Below are 22,964 nucleotides of genomic sequence, written 5' to 3'. Positions count from 1 at the left end.
GCCCTAGCACACTAATACAACCACTCATGTGAAATAACATACACAGAGGGACATAAATACAATTTTGACTTTTATAGTGTCTGCAGGTGGAGGGAACAGTGATATATAGAAATGAAGTGAGATTTGGGGGGAGGATTAAACAAACCTAGTTCTGAGAACTGAGTCCGGCATGGACTAGATGTCTGACGCTGAGCAAGTAATTTATCTGAATGTCAGATTTAAGCTTCATAAAACAGGTTCATTGCGCGGATCACACGAGCACATGTGGAAGCGCCTAGAACAGAGCCTGGTATTAGGCTAGCCCTTAGTGCGTGGTATATAGTACATCTAGTATGTAGTACAGTACAGTCCTCAGTGTTGTATGGTCCTCAGTTCATACTATTAGTCCTCCTGCCTCGTCCGTGGCCAGGTAAGTGCTTTCCTGAGAGGACTTGATAGAGTCGGATGTCTGAGAGCTTTCTGACAGAAGGATGTCACCAGCCGTCTCTGGGACTTAGTTTTGTGACTCAAAGAAATGAGGGGATTATAGTGCATTCCTGGACTCTAACCCAAGATCCTTTTTAACTCGAAAATGTTACATTTTAAAGAAATTTAAAGCACCAAGCTTGGATGAAAAAGCGAGGAAGGAGATTCTGGATGGAAGGCACAGTGAATACGGAAGTATTATGAAATGACGAGAAAACAAGTCCTGATGAGGTTGGTTTGACTGCCATGTGGAGCTTCCCAGAATTAGATGGTAGGAGGGGGGTGTGAAGGGAGAAGAAGGAAGTTGAGGACGGTTTCACTGGTTGAAAAGGAAAGCTAGAGATAGAGAACTATTGTTGATTTGTGTTTTTTAACCAGTGGGATGTAATTTTTATGAAAAGTTATTCTGATAAGTCTATGTAGGATGGATAGGTGCAAAAAATAGGCAAAAGGCCTACAGGGAGAAGCATAAAGATAGCTGGGCCTGGTGATTGTCGTGGAGATGGACAAATGCCCTGTGAAGAAGGCACGGTATCAATTCTTAAAGGGGTGGGTATAGGTGTAGGAGAAGGGAGCCCAAATCACTGACAGGCAAGTGTAGTAAACCAGGCTATTTAGTTGCAGCTGGCTTTTTCGCCTAAGAAAGACACCTCTCTGGGTGAATGTTGAGATGGAGAAGGCTGTGCTGACATCCAGGAGGCACCAGCCTAATCACGCATTCTCTTATGATTTAAAATAGACAAACGATTTTAGACATAGACAGATGGACTCTGTCTAGAAATGCAGATGAGGAGGTTTTCTTTATGCACTGAAAACACAGTGGGGGAATTTCCCAGGTTAACGTGATGAACTGAGTACGGTGATGGGAGGTCGGAGAGAGCTACTGGCCGGCTTCTGTCTGTGCATTCGATCATCTTGGCTTCTTGTCTGTCAAGCTCTCTTCCGGCTTCTGGTCCAAAAATTTACTGCACCATATTAGGAACCTTAAGATAGGTAACCTTTCATTCAAGATATCTAAATAGTGATTCGTTCTTTTATTTATTTCTTAAATGTTTGCTGATGTCCGAGGCGATGGGCTAAGAGACAGAAATGCAAAGATGAAAGAGATGCCAACCCTCCCCTGTCAGTCCCAGTCTCAGGACTGACAGACATGTATATGCACATGTTCATAAGACCACATGACAGTGCTATCATACATCTGCATTCAAACTCTCGTGGGGATTTAGAAAGAGCTACTAAAGCTACTGGCAGCTGATCAATAATGCCTCGCCAAAGAGGGTCAGTCTGTCTTTTGAAGGTGACCTATATATTTGCGTGTTTCAAAGGAAACACCCAAACAGGAAAATAAAGGCACTTGGGAAAACATGGGAAAGAAGTAATTATTAAGCATCTACTAAGTACCTGATACTAACTAGGTAAATTCATCGAAAGCATGTCCTTTAATCCTTACCAACACCCTGGGTCCTAAGTTATATTCACTTTATAGATGAAAAAGCTGAGGCTTGAGAGAGCAGTAACTAGTTGGAGGCAGAAGCGGGATTTCAATAAGTGTCCGCAGTCCTTCCACCATATTGTGTGGTTACAACTAAATGAGACAAATAAAGCATGGGTGAAAGAGGAAGTGGGGAAACTTGGTTTTGCTGCCTCCGTGAAAATGAGTGTATGACTCACAGATTTCGGACAGCAGGACCTAGTGGATTGTGCAGTCAAGATCTGTAAATATTTCCGTTACTAGATTCAGGAAATTTTAACTCAACAACAAAGCTTACTGCCAGCCAAAATCTGGGACAAGCATTTCTCTGAGTTGGTATACAGACATACGTATGAGAACAATGAGGTCTCTCTGGAGGATTGCCACAAAAAAACAAATATAATTGGATTTCATTTAGTTGAAAGTTATCTATACTATACACTCTCACATTTAGCACATAGCATGAAATCAGCAAATAAGAAAACTCTGTGAACACTTAATAGATGCCACGAACAATAAATCATAAATCTTATGCACCATACCTTTTAGTCCATTCATAATGCCTTCAAGTACTCAGTCTACTCATTATTGCATATCTGGTTTCTAAATCTATTGGAGGATAAAAGAAACTCTTCGTTAGAATTGCAGAAAACGGTGAGAAGGGATGTGGGACAAGAGAGGATTAGACAAAAAATAGAAAAAGCAGCTGTAGGAACCCAAAGATGCCAGATGCTTCATCTTCCGGTCAAAGTCCCTCGGTGGAGTCTGAGCCTTACCCTCGTAACATGCCCGTGCAAGAAAGCAGATGTTTTCAATGTTGATCCAGAGTCATCAATATAAGATTAAACTAACTTCAGGCTACTTTTCTAAGTACATGAGAGGGCTACAGTACATCAATAATACATTCAGTTGTCTGTGGTAACTAACACGAGAGAAGTGTCATAGGTTGAAAAGCTAAGAACTCAGTCATCTGGAAAACCTATTAATTAGACAAAGTGGCCCATGCTCAGAGGATCGTAGGCAATCTGGTGCCTTAATCATTTAACTGTGAACTTCAGAATCCAACTACAACTGTCATGGGAATAGGGACAGGTGGCCCAGGGACAGTATCCTCCCGTTGGCCAGAAGGAGAAAGGAGAAGCCCCAACCCCCAGGGATCTACCATGCCCCTCACACTCGCTCCACTTCCCACTGTAGTTGCAGCAGGGGTGGTGACAGAAAATCTCCCCAGTCAGTCCCTACTTCCTCCCCTGGTCTTAGATCAATGAACTTGGGAAGTAGGGACAGAGGTCCTGGCCCATGGCCTTCTTGGGGAGCCCTGACCATATGTATGCGGTTCCCCCCAACACACTCACACAAGCACACTGTTGTACCAGGTGCTAATTGCAAATGTCACAACAGTAACTAAAAATAATTTTTAAGTATGTGTTAAGTAATTGTACTGACAGCCTTTGGTTTCACTTCCTCATTCTTGCCCTATTTTAATTGTGCTAAAGTGTCTGACAAAAATTAAAAAAAGAAAAAAATCCTGACACACAAGGGAGCAAAAAAATAAAAGGAAGGGGCTTGGATAATTTGCAAAATAGGTAATGAGTTTTTATATGATTGAGTCAAATGTGCTGCTTCTTAATAGACATTTTAAATAATATTAAATACTAAGTCAATTGTTTTCTTTCTCTCTCAGTGATAGAAATGATGACCCAAAGTTTCGCAAAGCTGTTAAATGCCTTTTCGGAAATTGCAGATGCATACTTAAGAAATAGACTTATGACGCAGGGACTTACTGTGACCTTATCGTTATTGTCAAAGAGCCTAGAAGACGCATGTAGCTTCTTATATTCCCTTTTATTTAAAAGAAAATGCCAGTCGAGAGAAACCACCATTCCCAAGTCATTGTATAGATCTCAGTGAGACATTTGCAAATACTCCATAAACTGCTACCTAAACAGTTTTTATTTGTCAGGGTCTTACCTTATTTTATTCACTGGACAACTTTGGCAGTCTGAGGAAGACTATGGATCCCTTTTTCAGAATAATGTTTTAAAATGTATAAAACAAAATATGAAGGATTACAAAGAAACCAAATATATAAACATAAAAATAAAAAAAAAATTGTGGTACAGTAAAATATGTGCTTCTGAGTGCATTAAATAACAATGTAGCAACAAGTATAGTGACATTTGAATGGTGACGATGAGCATAAGTGACATTTAGAAATAGTTTCAACAACCATAATGGGAGATGAGAACACCTGTGATTTCTAATGGAAACAAAATCACAGATACTGCTAATACTTCTGTGGGATTTTTTTTTTTTTTTGCGCCAATGCTTATGTTTGAAGAAAATGTTCAATTTTAATTAGAGATTAGTGAAAAACGAAGACATATTTTCTCCATTCAAGTGTGTAGACTCCCTGATTTCTGTCCATAGGCTCATGAACCCCAAGTTAAGGACCCCTAGAATAGGATAATCATTTTCATAGGGTTTTGTGTATGGTTGAGATAAATTAAGTTTCTTCAAATAAATATTTGTATATAATTCCAAATGCAGTTATGAACATTTATGTTTTTAATTCTCAAAAGAAATGTCATTCATTCATTCATTGATTTATGTTCTTATTACCTGCCTTTTAAACAACTTGCATATATGCATATAGCAAAATATAATAAAATTATAAATGGATGAGAAAAAAGGAACAAGAGAAAAGATTAGTGTGACAAGTAAGAGACGTTTGGGAGTGAAGTTAACATGTAATACAAAGTGTATGTGGGAAGGTTCTAGACCTTTACTAGAACACAATGACAAATCTGATTCTAAGTTTATGACATTCAGTGCAAAGGGGAGGAAACAATTAGTGATAGACCTATGGTCACATCTTCTATAAAATAAAATGAAACGCCCAAATCTTTCTCTGCTTAAAGTAGAGAGTTCCTTCCATAGGCTTTGCCTCATGAGGGCTGTCTTAATCAGCTCAAGCTGCTAGAGCAAAATGACATGCACTGGGTGACTTAAACAGCAGACATTCATTTCTCACAGTTCTGGGAAGGTCTAGATCAGGGTGCCAGCATGGTGGTGTTCTGGTGAAGACTCTCTTCCTGGCTTGCAGATAGCCATCTTCTTGCTGTGTCCTCACAGGGCAGAGCAAGAGTGATCTCTCTCTTGTTTCTCCTCTAAGGGCACTAATCCCATCAGGAGGTCTCCACCCTCATGACCTAATTGCTTCTAAAAGGACCATCTCCACATACCATCACATTGTGGGGTAGGGTTTTGACATATGAATTTGGGGTGGGGGCACAACACAATTCAGTCCATAGCAATGATGTGCTGTGTAATGAAATTAACAGTACTTTTAAAAACTTGCTTTGTTTCCTTGGGCTATCTCTTGTAATTCTCAGTGTAAATGACCCATGTTTCTGCTGGCCTAGTTTTATACAGACCTAGATTTAAAAATATCTAGTGTAAATTGTTTAACCTTTAGGAGGTATAAAGTGTTATTTGTTTTTATTGTTTTTAGTACTACTTCCTTGGAGGTACCTATTCTTGACATGTAGATTGGTGATTATTAATTTTTCCATGTCATGAACCACTTTGAGATGCTGATACAAGCTATAAATGCAAACACGTTAAATTCTGTTTACAATTTCAGGGAATCACAGACTTCCTGAAATCTCAGCACCTGAGTAGTAAATAACTCTGAGATACAGAGTAATAGATATGCCTTTAAACAGATTATATAAATACTGTTTATTGTAACTGAGCATGTGATATGGATCGAGAACCATCCAGTTGGATTGAAAGCTTGTGGCAAGCGTGGGAACGCAGCTATTCTATGCCGCAGATTAAACACAGGCTTTAATAGCTGGGAAGAACAGGAAGCTTGGAGCACATTTAACAAAGTACAATGCTAATATTCAAGGTCGGAGGGTGCCTGGATAAGACAATTTCAACTCTCGTGCCCAAGATTCTCACGCCCCTTGGAGAACATCACAATCCTCTGTCTACCACCACTGTGTGGCCCCAGGAGATGACAGCCCAAATGTGGACACATCACCCACTCACCACAGCCCAGTGGAGGCCAAGCGGTAACGTGAGGAATCCGGGATGACCAGCGTGGGTGCAGATTTGGTGGGACCTGAAGTTTATACAATTTGGAGCGTCTTTTTTTTTGGGAAAAATAATGCAAAATAACAAAGAGTGTTGTAAGAAACACTATTTAAAAGACGTTTCAAATTTTAAAAAGCTGACAAAATACCAGAAACAGCATATTACCAGAAAAATAAGATAATTTAAAAATTAACTGCCTGATATATCTCTAAAATATCATTTCTCCCCACCCCCTTACACTTTTAGCTGCATATTTGGTCGCCTCTTTATATGATAATGACTTTGTAAAGTTTTTCTCTCGAGAACATAGAAGCATAATTTAGTCTGTCCTCTAGCATAAGTTGATCAGGATTGTTTTTCATTTTTATTGATTGTTTAGAAAAACTTCATTTGGTTTCACAGTTTATTACTGGTAACGTAAATTTTTAGGATATCTCTCTTACATTTCTTTCAACTATCAGCTTTAAAATGTGGAAGGATTCCCCCCAAACTTACTTCTGGTTCTGTTCATTAGAAACTTTGTTTCCCTCTACTATGCGTAGACACAGGGACACACAGAACCCGTTCACATTGTAATATGACCTCTGGCTCTGGACCATCATATCACAATGCCAGGTGAATGGGCCAGTCGGATGCAGATGTTACTGGAAGTTATTACTGTGCTTGAACAGTTAGCAAGAACTTAACTATACAACCAGGAGACTGCAAGCAACATAAATATATCCTATTAACTGCAAAGCAAGTATATCCATCTTTAGATATGCCTGCTGTCAGAACTCATGCCATCTTGTGTGCTTTCCTCTCTCCCAACCTTCTCCCAGGGCTGCCTGCATTTGTGGCAGCTACCTTTATAGAACCTCCATGGGGCCCCCTTGTAAGATTCCTTAGAGCACAGGCTCAAGAGAGCAAAGCCAAGATGGGAGGAGGAAAATTTTTCTTACTACAACTCAGAGTCCAAGTTTTTCCAAGTTTGTTAACACTGGGAATGTATACTCTCTTCTGGAAAGATCCCATTCCCCTTTACCCTCTTCTACTATCTCCCCGCTCCCTTTACCCTCTGGTCACCACTAAGTTACCATGTTTCCCCGAAAATAAGACCTAGCTGGACAATCAGCTCTAATGTGTCTTTTGGAGCAAAAATTAATATAAGACCAGGTATTATATTATATTATATTATATTATATTATATTATATTATATTATATTATATTATACCGGTCTTATAGTAAAATAAGACCTGGTCTTATAAAAGACCCAGTTTTATGTTATAGTAAAATAAGACCAGGTCTTATATTAATTTTTACTTCAAAAGACGCATTAGAGCTGATTGTCTGGCTAGGTCTTATTTTTGGGGAAACACATATTGTCTATGTGTATGAGTTTTTGTTTCTTTATTTGTTTGTCTTGTTACTTTGTTGCTTTCAGTTTTATATCCCACATATCAGTGAAGTCATATGGTTCTTGAGTTTTTCCTGTCTGACTTATTTTGCTAAGCATAGTAATCTCAAGATTTTAGCATAATAATCTCAAAATCCATCCATGTTGTCTCATATGTGATACATAGATGATGTATTACAAAATTGTACACTTGAATCCTATGTAATTTTACTAACCATTGTCACCCCACTAAATTTTAATTAAAAGAAAAAAATCCCATTCTCAGTTGTAGAACTGTGATCTTGCCACAGGCCCTAATAACACACATCTCAGAACACACCCGCTTCAGGTCAGCATGGGAAAGGGCCACTTAGGACAGTTGGGCATTTATTTCCATTCACAGACGGAAGAGTGTTGAAGGCCACAGAAACATAGCCCATACTATATGACTACCATAATTTTCACTTGGAAAATTTAAACCTGATGGAACCATATGCACATTTCATCTATAAAACTCCTAGCACACGGATTATTTTAAGTGATTAATATAACTTTCTGGTGAATGCCCCAAGATAATTGGCTGTAAAATATATGCTTTGGTAAGTGGCTGAGTTAACTTGTTTTATAGGTTTATTGATTATATGCTCATTAAGTGTGGCACTAAATCTAACAAAGACGCTTACTTCCGGTTTAGAGTAGTTGGTGTGTATCTCTTCTCTTCAGGGGTCAGGTATCGGGAAACTTCTCCATGAAAGCCACTCCTAACTGGCAACGATAAAAGCTACTGTTTTCGAGTATACGGATTCCAATTTTATTACCTATGGAAAGGAAATGTCTGGTGATTTCATTGAAGAGAAGAGTAATTTGCTAAGGCACATGAAATGTCTGCCTCTTCAAAGGCAACGGGGAAGTACAGTGTTTCTGTGTTTGACGATATATAAAAATATATATATATATATATTTTTTTTGGGGGGGTATATCTACTTTGTCTTTTTATTAAAGAGAAAAAATTCACTTCTTTCAATACCTACATTCAAATAAATTAAAAATAGGTATTTTCAGAAACACAGTTGAGGAATCAGAATAAATGGGAGTCCTTTCTGTTTGGCTTAAAATTTTCTCTGCTTTGGCTTCACCCACAAAGCAGTCAAACCTGCATTTTATTTTAATGGAGATGGAGAGGAGCTGTCCTGTCCTTCTAGGAGGGAATACAAAATGCCACACACACGAGTGGGAGAATTGCCCTCCTTCATGCACAGGGACTTAGCAAATGTGAGGTGGGGAATGAAAGAAGTAATATCGACATGAACTTCAATGGGTTTATACCAATTTCTAGAAATGGGTTTTCGTTTTAAAAGTAATAATCCAACTGATGACTTTTATAGATTTTTCAGGCATGGAATGCCTGAATTTTGGAAAAATAGAATAGTATAGATTGACAATTTACAAAAAAAATCTTTTTTTTTTTTTTTTCAAATCATAGAAACTTTTCTTCTTCTACCTGTATAGAGCAGGTACCCGACTTCATAAAGCACTTGTGGGATGGCTGATTATTAAAAGTTTTAGAAGACTAACCATTGACAACAATATTTTAAGTCATAGATGATTCACAAAGTAATAGCAGGATTTCCTGAGAGCTTTTGAGATGAAGTACTACGACAAATAGAAACACTGGTGTCCTTTCTTCCTCTGACTACACACTTGTGTGTGTCCATGCACACGTGTGTGTGTGTGTGTGTGTGTGTGTGTGTGTGTGTGCGAGCTGCTGCTGTTGGTAAGCTTAACAGGAATTACTCATTCTCTTTGGAAAGGAGAAGAGACCCTGACCAGTTCTTCATTGTTTAAAGGAAGGTTGCTGTCCATTTCCTTTGCTTTCTTTGGGTTCGCGTCAGTTTTTTTTTGTTGTTGTTGTTTTAGTTTAATTGACTGGGCAGAGTCTGCTTCTTATAGGAACAACAACAACAAAAATATGTTCTTGATTTGAGATTATGTAATTGGCTATAATAACTCATGAAATGTTTGGGAAGTTAAAGTTAAGCTGCTGGCTTAAATTGAGTATACCTTATTATTAAGAAGTTCTCTGCCACCATCTCTAAAAAGACATTTTGGGGACAATTGGACAAATTGTTAAAGCAAAGTCATGCATTTATGAAAGATCGTTATTTTTTATAGTTCCCTAAAATTGAGCCAGATGATTCTGAATCCTGTTTTCCTATTAGCAAGGAATTTTGAGTTCAACAATCTTTGCACTCTGCCAATCATGTAGCTTGTTCCCTAAAAGAATGCAAAGATGTTAAACCATGAAATATCTGAGATTGCCCCACTCATTGAGACTTGAAAGTATTACTGGTCTTTTTCTCAAAAGCACTTCTGTACTTTATGTGCTGGTGTTTCAAACACTGAAAATGTACATGTGAACTTTCATATTATTCTGTACCCTACGACCTCCTGCTCAACAACTGAGATAAGAAAAGAATGCTCTTTAGAGCATTATGGCTCATTAGGGTGCTGTCTAAAATCTCCTACATGCCTGATAAAGTTAGTGGAATGTCAGGGCCTCTGCTGTGATTAAAGGATCTAAATGTGACTTGTCAAGCAGCTCAAATATTAGCTCTAATCCCCGTCTGTGCAGGGCTCTAAGATTAATTCTTGTAGACACAAAGCTGTGGATATAGAATACCCTTGTTACATTACAAATTTTCCAAATGAATAGAAGAAAATGGGGCAGGAAATACACAAGAGTGGGTATCTCTGGATTTCAGGATTATGGGTGATTTTTTTTTCATTAACTTTTTTCTTTTGCATTTGAAGTTTATAACAATGGAAATATGTATTTTTTAATGTCAAAAACAGCCTTACTTTCTAAAGAGTGGAATAGATGCTGTAGTTATCGGCAGAGCCAACCTTGGAGTAAGAACATGGTAAACGCGGGCCCTGGAGAAACCTTGTCCCTTCCATTGCTCAATAGTAAGCACCATTGTCAGATGTGCATATCAACTTTAGTTTTAAAAATATGCCCATGGTAGAAATGGTGAATCACTAGCCTGCTCTGTGTAAGAAAGATCAACTAGTGTAGTTGATCAATAAGTGTGGTGACGTTACACCAATAAGGAAGAGAAAGGGAAAGCCTCATTGCATAATATACATATGGCATCTGCATCCAATTCACCACTCCCTCCCACAGCAGTCAGACTCTTTCACTTTACTGTTCTTTTGCCTTTACCCCAGATCACTGACACTGATATTCATGTAAACAGTATTTTATGTGGAATGCATATTTTGGTCAAAGAGAGGTACAGAAGGAGGGTTGTCCTACGGGTAGGTAGTTGACACAAATGAATCTTCACTCACGGATGTTTCTCGGGTGTGGGGTGGAGCTTTAGGGTAGGCTAATGAGGTTAAAAGTGATATTGGCCTGTGGGACATGCAGAGTAGAGAATAACAGAACTGAGCAGTGAATTTCATTCTTGGTATTCTCCTGGATTCTTTATGTCCCCTTCTATGGCAGCTCCCTTCCCCTGCCTCCCTCCACCTGGCCACTGGCTGTTCAAACTCACTACAATAACAAACCGTGGAAATTGGTTACACCGCATACCTCCTTTCCTTCATTTTCCTCTTCTTCCCTTTGCTTTCTCCCCGTGCTTCCCTTCATTTTCATCAAATATATGCAGAGTTCACAACATATGAAGTCAGACAATTAAGTTCATGAACCTAGAAAAAGTGTTACGTACCTTATGGTTGAATATCATTACGGTCACCTTCGAAGCACTCCCCTTGGGAAGCTATGCACCGATGCCAGTGCCTAGTCCACCCTTCAAAGCAATTTTGGAACTCTTTTTCTGGAATGGCCATCAGAGCTGTCGTCGTATTACCTTTGAAGTCCTGAATGTCATCAAAATATCTTCCTTTCAATATTTCCTTTATCTTCGGGTAAAGAAAGAAGTCATTGGGGGCCAGATCAGGTGAGTAGGGAGGGTGTTCCAATACAGGTTTGTTTTGTGTGAGCTGGTGCATTGTTGTGATGCAAGAGCCATGAATTGTTGGCAAAAAGTTCAGGTCGTCTAACTTTTTCACGCAGCCTTTTCAGCCCTTCCAAATAATAAACTTGGTTAACTGTTTGTCCAGTTGGTACAAATTCTTAATGAGTAATCCCTCTGATATCAAAAAAGTTTAGCAACATTGTTGCAACAAGTTCACAAACTTAATTGTCTGACCTCGTACCAAGAATCAAAACACGGAAAAGTTAGAGAGGCATGAATTTTGCCTCCTGCCTATAGCTAATCATTTGGAACATGGTGTTTTGAGTCATGTCAGGATGAGAGTCTGCCAACATGACCTGCAGTGCTAGGCTGCAAACAGCGAACTACTGCTGTGATGTGCGTGTCCAAGCAGCATCACTTCAGGAAGCTCAGGGACACAGAAGCACGGCCAGGGACATTGCATGAGGTCCAAGAGCCCTGAGGAAGAGGAGCTAACCTTTTCTGCAGTTGTGGTGTAGACATTAGAGACTTGGCTACGGATTGGAGGCCCCCCAAAGAAGCTGGACCAGGCGATAGAGCCCTGGGAAAAGCCAAGATGAGCAAAGGAGTCTGGCAGGGTGGGAGGAGGCGTGGCTGTGGGTGCAGAGGCTGCTCACACAGACCTTCCCTGTCCCATACCTTTCCCACCCATTTCCTCTTCTAGAGTATCCGTGGGTCCTGGAGGGAGAGCTGTGATCAAAGTAAAGCAGGTGTCACTGAGCAGAATCCTTATCAAACCCACAATGTCATATATAGATGCTGTATTATAGGATCATATACTTGAAACCTATAAAATTTTACTGTCCAACGTCTCTCCAACACATTTAGTAAAAAAAAAAGGACTGGTCAGAAACGTGTGTGGGGGGATGTGTACAGGAGGTGGGGGGCAGAACAGGCAGCCCCTTTGGGAGTGGTGGGCTGGCAGTTGAACACAGCAGAGGACCTGAGCTGGAACAGCAGATTTAAGGGCTGTTCATCTGTAAAATGGGAATAAAAACAGGACCAGTTTCATAGGGTTGTTGTGAAAATTAAATGATTAATATGTGTACAGCATTTAGCACATGCCAGCACAAAGTAAGTCATAATCAGAGCTTAATAAATGTTGGCTATTATTATTTTCATCATTGTTGTTTTTGTGAGATCCCTTCCTTGTAATTATTTTCCAGTTATTTTCAAGTGGTTAGAGAGTTGGATTTAATGTGACTCAATAAAATAAATTTGGGCCATGTTTTTGTTTTTAAGTAGAGAAATTGTTTCTCAAGATGTATTAGAAAGGGTTAGATTAAACCTTAAGTAGATTGAATTTGAGCAAAATTTTAAAAATAACTGTGACATCTCAAAGTTGATTTTTTTCTGAATTACAAAAGTTGGACACTAATGTCGTTTTTGGCTCTTGGAGGATTGTGAGAATAATAACACTTACTGGAGGTTAATATAATATTGAAAGTAGTAATTTTAACAGTTTTGAACTCATTTTCAAAGACATAACTGGAATAATTTTCAACAGACATCAGTCTTTATTTCTTAGGAAATTACAGTGATTAAGTTAACTGCCGGCAGCCTCTCTTATTGTTATTTGAAGATAATAAGAGTCTTTTGAGGATTGGTAGGGAAAAATGAATGATACATGTCCTATTAAGGACTTCATTGCTGAAACATTTTTCATCACTCTTTCTGACTATAATTTATATAGTCAAGGCATAATCATCAAATGCAGCTTCCTTTGCTGTATTTGACTTAGAAAACAAATTCAAATGAAGAATGAGAATAATGCTTTTCCAGGAGTAAAATATAGATTTTTATTTTAAGGAACCGATTCAAAAGAAAATGATGTTACTTTTACAGAACTCTGTGAAAGTTGAAAAGAGAATTTTGTTCTTTATTTGGGTATTTTCAGGAATATGTCCTTACGAAATTGAACATTGGACAAAGACAATAATATCACACTCATCATTCAGGCATTTGAAATTATTCTTTTATTTTGATATGAGATAGTCAAATCACTGAGCCGTCAGGGGAACTGTGCATGGATGAAAGTAAATGAACCTTGATCTGTCATTTCAGCTTGAGCCTTTCTGGAGTTGGAAAAGTGGTTTTGATATGAGAGATCTGTTTATTTAAGATCTCTCTAAACTCAAAATAATTTAGATAATTTATCTGAGTCTGGATACCAGGCAAGCATCTGCAGTGCCTTTACCTGGGCATAGGGGGTGTTACTTCTTAATTTTCAGTATTACTATAAAAGTTGTGTGACTTTTACCCCCATCAGTGCCCTTGACTTACAGAATGGGAAAACCTGTTTGTGCTCCATCTGGATGGAATGTCTACCTAGAGATTCATGCTATTGATTATGAATCAGTTATACACACTGATAACCAAACTTTTCTTGACAGGGTCCTAAACTAAACAATACTGGGATTGTGAGGTCCAAGGTAAAAAAAATAAATAAATAAAAATAAATAAATTTTAAACACTAATTTAATATGCTGTGAAGTTCTTGTACAAATGCTGATTGATCATGAAACAACGCTGTTTTCACTGCTTTGGGAAGTAGAAGGAAGTGACGTAAAAATCTTGTCTGGGGAGAAAGGAAGAACTGGTGTATTACCAGATACATCAAATGCAAAGACAGACACGTGAACAAAAGCCAATGACTTGGCACTCAACACAGCTAGCATCTATCTGTTTGCATTGTTTCTGGTTTTACTATTATAATTTCAAATCATTATGGGTGGAAAATGTTTAGATAAAGCGTCATACACATTATCTTGCAACTTAACATAGGAAAACTAGCACTGTAAGGCATAAAGTTTGGACAATGTGGAGTGGAAGTTGTAGAAGAGAAAAATGTCTAGATTTATTTGACATGAAAATAGAGGGCTACTTATTCTAGTAGTATATTTACAGTATTTCTATACTTAAATTTTGGCCACAGAAGTAGTCTTACTGGTTATATAAACTTGGATAAATTTCCATTGAAAAAGAAAAGATGATCAAAAATACCTACCTCATGTGGTCGTTGTGCACATTGAATAAATTAATCCATGCCAAACATTTTATAAATTGCAAACTCTGACACTAAACTTACTTTATAGTAGGCAATCACTAAGTGTGATTAAGTGATTGAAATAAAATATTAATCCACTCTATTTTGTGCTTCTTCAAATATATAAAGCAGAAGGAGAGCATTTCAATTTCACATTGTGTACTTCTGCCAAAAATGGTTTAACCTAGTCTAATTGTGAGGGAACAGTTTGACAAATCTAATTGGAGGGACATTATACAAAGCAACTGGCCTTCTGGATTCTACAAAAGTGTCAATTATCAAAGACAAAAAAAACCCAACTATATACACATGCCACTATATGCAAAGATGATCCTTGATTGGATCCTGAATTTAAAATAAAATATAAATCCCCTAGACTGAAAAGGACATTATTGAGGCAAATGGTGAAATTTGAGCTGCATATTAGATAATTGTATTGCATCATTTAAAATTTCTCAAATGTGATCATTGTGTAATTTTACAGTAGGATATTTGTTCTTAGAATGTATATACTAAAGTATTTATGGACAAAACATCTTTATGTCTACAGGTAATTTTCAAATGGTTCAGTTCTATCTATCTATCTATCTATCTATCATCTGTCTATCTATCTATCTATCTATCTATCTATCTATCTATCTATCTATCTACCTACCAGCAGGGAGATAAAGCAAATTTGGCAAAATGGTAATAAAGTGGGAATCTAGTTGAAGGCTGTCCCGTTGTTCATTGTTAACTATTCTTGCAGCTTTTCTATAATTTGAACATTTTCAAAATAAAAAGTTGGAGAAAATTTAAAAGTTAAAAACACCAAGTGCTCAAAACAGTTGCATTATTAAAGCAACAGACCTTCTTGAAAAACCATCTCATTTTATTGTTAGGTAGAAATATATAGATTTAAAAGAGAAGACTCTTGCAGCAAAAGCAGTGCTTGAGGGAATTTATATCATTGAAAGCATTAATTAGAAAATAACAGAGATATAAAAATCAATAATCTAAGTTTCTATTTTAGGAAATTAGAAAAAGAAGAGCAAATTAAATTCAAAGTAAGCAGAAGAAAAGAAATAATAATTAGAGTATAAATCAATGAACTAAAAATGAGACTAAGTAGTGAATATCAATGAAACCAAAAGCTGGTTTTTAAAAAACATCAATGAAATCAACGTGTCTTGTCAGTCTAACTAAGAAAAAGAGAAAGAGGACATGTCACTACAGATCTGATGGAAATTAAAAGGATAATAAAGGAATACTATGAAGAACTCTATGCCCATAAGTTCAGTAACTTAGGTGAAAGGGACCTATTCCTTGAAAGACAACCTGCCAGAATTTACACAAGAAGAAATAGATGATCTGAATAAGTCTACATCTATTCAAGAAATTGAATAAATAATTAATAACCTTCTAAAACAGAAAGCACCAGGAGCAGATGAGTTCATTGGTGAATTCTGCCAAACATTTAAGGAAGAAATAACACTAATTCTCTACAATTTCTTTCAGAATACCAAAACCAGACAAAGACATGACAAGAGAAGAAAACTAAAGACCAGTATCTCTCATGAACATAGTAGATACAAAAATTCTCAAAAAATATTAGCAAATAAAATCCAAAAAAAGCATAAAAAGAATTATACAGCATGACTGAGTGAGATTTATCTCAGGTATGCAAGGCTGGTTTAACATTTGAAAATCAATTAATGCAGTCCAGCGTATCAACAGACTATAAAAGAAAAATCACATGATCATATCAATAGATGAGGAAAAAAACATTTGACAAAAATCCAACACCCATTCATGATAAAAACTCAGTAAACTAGGAAGAAAGGGAAACTTTTTCAAATTGATAAAAACAATCTACAAAAAACCTACAGCTAATATCGTTTAATGATAAGAAACTTGAAGCTTTCCCACTAAGATTAGGTTCAAAGTAAGGATGTTTCTTCACCACTGTTTTCCAACATCATACTAGAAGTTCTAGCTAGTGCAATAAGGTAAAAAAAAAAAGAAAGAAATCAAAGGTATTTAGATTGGGAAGGAAAACATAGAATTCACTTTGTCTGCAGATGATATGGTCATCTATGGAGAAAAATCTGAAAGCTCAGCAGAAAACTCCTGCAACTAATAAACTATTAGAACAAGATTTCAGGAGACAAGTTTAATATACAAAAGTCAATTGTGTTTCTATATACCAACAATAAACAAGTGGAATTTGAAATGAAAAATGCAAAACCATTTACATTATTACCCTTCAAAATGAAATTCTTAGGTACAAATTTAACAAAATATGTACAAGGTCTATATGAGAAAAAGTACTCAACTCTGATGAATGAAGTCAAACAAGTAAATAAATGGAGAGATATTCCATGTTCATGGATAAGAAGGCTCAATATTGTCAAGATGTCAGTTCTTCCCAACTTGATTATAAATTCAATACAATGCCAATTAAAATCCCAGTAATTTATTTTATGGATATTGATAAATTGATTATAAAGTTTATAAGAAGAGGCAAAAGACTCAGAATATCCAACACAATAATGAAGAAGAACAAATTTGGAGGACTGATACCATCCAATTTGAAGACTTACCAAAAAGCTCCAATAATCAAGACCATGTGGTATCGGCAAAAGAATAGACAAATAATTCAATGAAACAGATTGAGAGCTCAGAAATAGACCCTCATAGATAAAGTCAGTTGATCTTTGACAAAGAAGAAAAAGAATTACAACGGGGCAAAGATAGTCTCTTCAACAAATGATATTGGAGCAATTGCATACTACATGCAAAAAAATGAATCTAGACACAGATTGTATACTCTTCATAAAAATTAACTCAAAATGGATCATATACCTAAATGTAAAACACAAAACTATAAACCTTTTAGAAGATAATGTAGGAGAAAACCTAGATTACCTTGGCTATGGTGATGCTTTTTTAGGTACACCACCAAAGAAATGATCTATGAAAGAAATAACTGATAAGCTGGACTTCATTAAAATTAAAAATTGCTCTGTGAAAGGCAATATAAAGACAATGAGAAGACAATCCACAAACTGGGAGAAAGTATTTACAAAAGACCCATCTGATAATGCAAGGACTGTTATCCATAATATACAAAGGACTCTTAAAACTCAACAATAAGAAAAAGCAGCTCAATTAAAAATGGGCCAAATACCTTTACAGATTCATGACCAAAGAAGATATGCAGATGGCAAATAGGATACAAAATGATGTTCCATGTTGTATGTCATCCGGGAAAGGCAATGGAAACAAAAATGTGATACCATGAAACACCAGTTAAAATTGCCAAAATTCAGGACATTGACAACACCAAATGCCAGTGAAGATGTTGAACAAAAGTAACTGTCATTTATTACTGGTGGGAAGGCAAAATGGTACAGCCACTTTAGCGGTTTCTTAAAAGACTAAACATACTCTTACCGTATGGTCCAGCAATCATGGTCAGCATTTAACCAAAGGAGTTGGAAACTTATGTTCACAAAAAGATCTGCATTTGTATGTTTACAACAGCTTTATTCATGGTTACCAAAACTTAGAAGAAACCAAGACGTCGTTCAGTAGGTGAAGGATAGATACTCTGTGATACCTCTAGATTATGGAATATTATTAAGCACTAAAAAGAAATGAGCTATCAAGCCATGATAAGAAACAATACGACATTCTGAAAAACACAACTCTGTGGAGACAGTAAAAAGATGAGTGGTTGTCAGGTGAGGGCAGGGAAAGATGAATTGGTAGAGCACTGGGCATGTCCAGGGTGGTGAAAATACTATGTATGATATTATAATGATGGATACATGTCATTGTGCATTTGTCCATACACATATAATGTATAACACCAAGGTTGTACCCTGAGGTAAACTATGGACTTTGGGTGATTATGAAGTCTCAATATATGTTCATCCCTGGTAAAAAATGTACCATTCCGATGAGTAATGTTGGTAAGGAAGGACACTGTGCATGTGTGGGGAGAGGGAATATATGGAACATATCTGTAACTTCCTTTTGGTTTTACTGTAAGCCTAAAACAGATTTACAAAATAAACTCTGTTTTAAAAAAATCTGTGATTTTTAAACATATGGTGTAGGGAATGGATGGAATTATTATTACTAATATGAAGCATTTTCCCATGGCAACATTCCAGGAAAACAGATGAAAGTTTCAAATCCATGTGCATGTCTTTCAAGGTATAAGCATACCTCAGAGATATTGTGGGTTCCGTTCCAGACCACCACGATGAAGAGAATATCATAATAAAGCAAGTCACATGAATTGTTTGGTTTCCCAGTGCATATATAAGTAATGTTTACACTGTACTGAAGTCAATTAAGTGTGCAATAGCGTTATGTCTAAAAAATGTACATACTTTAATTAAAAATGTTAACCGTCCTCTGAGCCTATTGGGAAAAATGGTACAGATCGATGACTTCTTCGGCACAGTGTTGCCACAAACGTTCAGTTGGTAAAAAAAAATGCAATATCTGTGAAGAGTCACAAAGTGAAGCACAATAAAGCAGGGTATGTCTGTATTTAAAAGCAACGTAAAATGTATCTTGAGGAGTGTTCAAAGGGGTTAGAACATTATTTTTACTTTATCTTTTAGAAAACATTTCATTCCAGGAGATCTCAGTTTAATGAATTCCTGCTAGTTTACTACCCGGGTCTTCTTCTTTCCTATGAGATAGAACTTTCTGTCTCCTTCTCCAGGAGAGACATTGGGTAGTTATTACCATCACAAAGTTAGTATCTTGTTGCCTCCTCTTGGGGTTGACATGGTAGGATTCCGACTTCCTCTAGACAGTTGAGTCCAGGTAGAAATCTCATGACCCTGTTTCTTGTCTTTCTCTTGTACAGATCAGAGGCAACAGTACTGGGACAAAGAAGCTCATAGTTTTTGGGTATGTAATTGAAAATTCTTCAAAATTAATTTGTTAGTGATATTTATGACTTGAAGGGTCTGTACTCCATTTTTTTTTTTTAATTTGTGAACCAAGTGATAATAGCCTAGGTATAATTATCACTAAGTCAGGATGAATGCAGAGGGAAGCTAATAGTATTGATAAATAGCCAACTTTATTTGGTCCTCTGGATTTCCTTTGAAAATTAATTTTTGATGGTGATTACTTTTCAGTGGAAGAGTTATTTAGTAAAGCAATTTATTTATGGAATTACATTTTTTGACCTCCTCATTAGTTAGGAATATATGATAACTATCAAAGTATCATAGAACTATAATTATGTGAAAGATCTATTTTATAAGCAACTATGTGTTTACATGCCCAAAAGCAAATTGAATGCTTTAGAAATGAGGCCTTTACTGACCTGTATTTATTAGAAATTAAAATGAAGCATTTATATGTAACAGTATAATATAAAAGTAAAATAATCTTGAGATGTTCCAGCTTTAAAAGTTTAAAACTAATGATCCAGGCATGACTGGAGTTCTTTATATGTGTGTAATTTTTCTCATCGTTCCTTTGATTTTCTACTTATTAAAATTATTTAAAAAGAATTTTATGTTTTAACTCCTGACTGGGACATACATTTTTCTGTTTGGTTTAACTCCTTTTTAAGATGAAAAGAAGTTAGTTGTTTAGAATGCTTCCCTTGCATTTCCCAACATCCCAAAGTTGCTGGGAGATGCAAGGGAAGCATTCTTTTCACAGCCATCTACGGTATGAAGGACACATCCTTTTGTGACTCAATGGACATAACTGAAATTCTGGTAAATTTTCTGCGAATATTAGTATATTCATTTAAGTACTATTTTTTTCTATGAGCTAAACAATAATAGTAATCACTGTTTCCTCAGTATATACTTCCAACCACTTTTAATTTTCTTTCAACTGTCCGAAACATGGTTACTGATGAACCACTAGTCACCATCATTCTTTGGTGATCATTGCCCTTCTGTAACCAGGACTCACGGTCCTGGTTGGCCAATTCACTGAAAAAAAAATTAGTTTTGGTGCATATCTTAGCTGTTCAGATGTCTTCAAATATGTACACTCCTATTGTTTCCACATGTATGTACTAAAGATATGCATTTATTGATGAGATAGATTGTATGACTCAGTTAATAAAACTCCCATATATTACCTACTATAGTAAAGAATGCTTTATTTGCCATAACATTTGATGTTTCACTGAAACATTTTAAGTGATACTTTTCATACTTTTCATTGATGCTTTACAAAACCGGTTACCCTAAAATGTTGACAAAAAATGGAAGGGCTTTACCATCTTCAAAAATTGTCAAGTACTATTTCTAGTAAAACACTTAATGATTCTCAGGTTAGGGGCCTCCCATCATGAAAGGTATTTAGAAAAAGACTGGCTTAGAAAAAGGTGTGTTATGAAGGAACATTGCATTGGTTGAAAGACTGGATTAGGTAAACTCTATGGTCTCTTGTAATATAAAACTTGATTCTGCTTATAAAAGATGATAACCAACTATGCCACCAATGACCAAATTAGATAATTTGAGTTTTGTTAAGCATTATAGAAGTTCTGGCCTTAAACAGAATCAGGGACATAGCTTACTGGTGAGGAGGGCAGGGTCTGAACTCAGATGCCCTGGGTTTGAATCTTGTCTCTGACACTTACGAGCTCTGTGACTTTGGTCACATTTCTTCACACTTATGTGCTTCACTTTCCTCACTTGTTAAATGGAGATCATAATAGTGCCTTATAAAGCTGGTGCGAGGATCTAATGAGTTAATGGGAACATAGCTCTTAGAACAATATTTGGTATATATGTAGTGAGGCACTCAATAAATGTTAGTTATGATGGTGATAAATGAATGCTACTGTCATCAGCTGAGGCATTTGTGCATGTTGGATATTTTATGCATTTGGCACTAATCCCCCCAAATTTATGGCCTTCAAGAATGGGGTGCATCTGGCAATGATTTGTATGAATTACCATCAGCTTATTTCTTCAGGTATCCTTATGTATTTTCTTGGGTCCACTGGAAGCCAACATGAAAGCAATGCTTGACTCTTCACTGCTTTCTACTTATACTAACATTGTGGATGTCACTTTTTCTATCACACTGCTGTCCTCAATTTTAAGGCTCCATCTCCCATCTTTCTCTCATTGCCTCATGTAAGCCTTTCTGCAAACACTCTGGATCTCAGATTTTACAACAAAGAGCTTACTATGGTATTTTTAAAGCGAAGCTAGATGTTTACCTAAGAGAAAGTCTTGAACCAGCTATTAGGAAAATCAAATGTCCTCCAATTTGATGCAAAGGCAAATTAATGATTCTCGTGTTTACCATTGTCATTAAGCAATAGTAAAGTACTGTTGCTCAGATAGTCACTCTGATATATTATAAACATAGTTCGTAGTCCGAGTGCATGTAGTGGGAATAAATAGTATATATTTAGTTCTTATTTAGGTGTGCCTAAATTTCTGGCCCCATGATTATTTTGAGTTCTGCACAGAATTATGTTTTTGTTTTTTTACTTTAAAAATTGTGATAAAATACACATGCTATATGATTTACAATCTGAACTATTTAAAATGTACAGTTGAGTGTTATTGAATAATTCATATTGTTGTGCAACCATCACTCGCATCCATCCCCGTAACTCTTTTCATCTTGGAGTACTGAAATTTGACATCCATTAAACAATAACTCTTCATGCACCCCTACCCCCTGCAGTCCCTGGACACCACCATTATACTTCCTGTCTTTATGATTTTGACTACTCTAAGTATTTCATATAAGTGGACACATACAGTATTTGTCTTCTAGTGATTGGCTTATTTCATTTACCATAATGTCCTCCAGGATCATCCATGTTGTACATACTGTAGAATTTCCTTCTTTTTTAAAGATGAATAACATTCTATTATGTATATGTACTACATTTTGCCTATTCATTCATCCATTGCTGGATACTTGGGTTGCCTCCACGTTTTAGCTATTGTAAATAATGCTGCCATGAATATGGATGTACCAATATGTATTTGAGACCCTACTTTCAATATTTTTGTATGTATACCCAGAAGTGGAATTGATAGATCATATGGAAATTCTATTTTAATTTTTTTGTGGAACTGCCATACTGCTGTTTTTCACAGCAGCTGTACCTTCTTACAATCTCACCAACAGTTTTCACAGAATTCTTAAGTACAGAATGCTTGTCTAATTATTTTGACATATTCCTACTGGGCAGTGAATATTGCAGAGTTTTATGTGAATATATTTTGAAAACAAGGTTATATTTTTCCAATTTTTTTTTCTTACTGTGCCTATGAGAGTTATGTTCTAAGACCTACTTAATGTTAATTTATGTTACCAGGTGATTCAGAGTGTCAATGAATTTTTTCCAGAACAGAAACATGTGGGGCCAAGTCTCATACCTCTAATGGAAAAACAACTTGAGCTCCAAGATTTTTTGGCTTATTTTAAAATAAGTTCTGTGTTAAAATACTGTGTGCTGGCAGTGAAGGAAT

The 22,964-nt window shown here is 36.5% G+C and overlaps 1 protein-coding gene across 10 annotated transcripts in view; it reads left to right on the top strand.

The window, feature by feature from the left end:
* IPCEF1 (interaction protein for cytohesin exchange factors 1) overlaps positions 1-22,964 on the top strand; it is a 149,938-nt gene that overhangs the window by 27,146 nt on the left and 99,828 nt on the right. For 7 of the 10 annotated variants that reach the window (XM_033094766.1, XM_033094752.1, XM_033094814.1 and 4 more), the window contains exon 2: positions 19,352-19,395. The exons of the other annotated variants lie outside the window; for them this stretch is intronic. The gene's annotated coding sequence lies outside the window, so the exon portion shown is untranslated. The remainder of the gene's footprint in view (positions 1-19,351; positions 19,396-22,964) is intronic. 10 annotated transcript variants of the gene reach the window in all.

The sequence above is a fragment of the Rhinolophus ferrumequinum genome, chromosome 3, assembly GCF_004115265.2.
Source record: "Rhinolophus ferrumequinum isolate MPI-CBG mRhiFer1 chromosome 3, mRhiFer1_v1.p, whole genome shotgun sequence".
Lineage (NCBI taxonomy): Eukaryota > Metazoa > Chordata > Mammalia > Chiroptera > Rhinolophidae > Rhinolophus > Rhinolophus ferrumequinum.
Note: the sequence above shows the minus strand (reverse complement) of the source record. Positions and strands in the feature narration are given on the sequence as shown.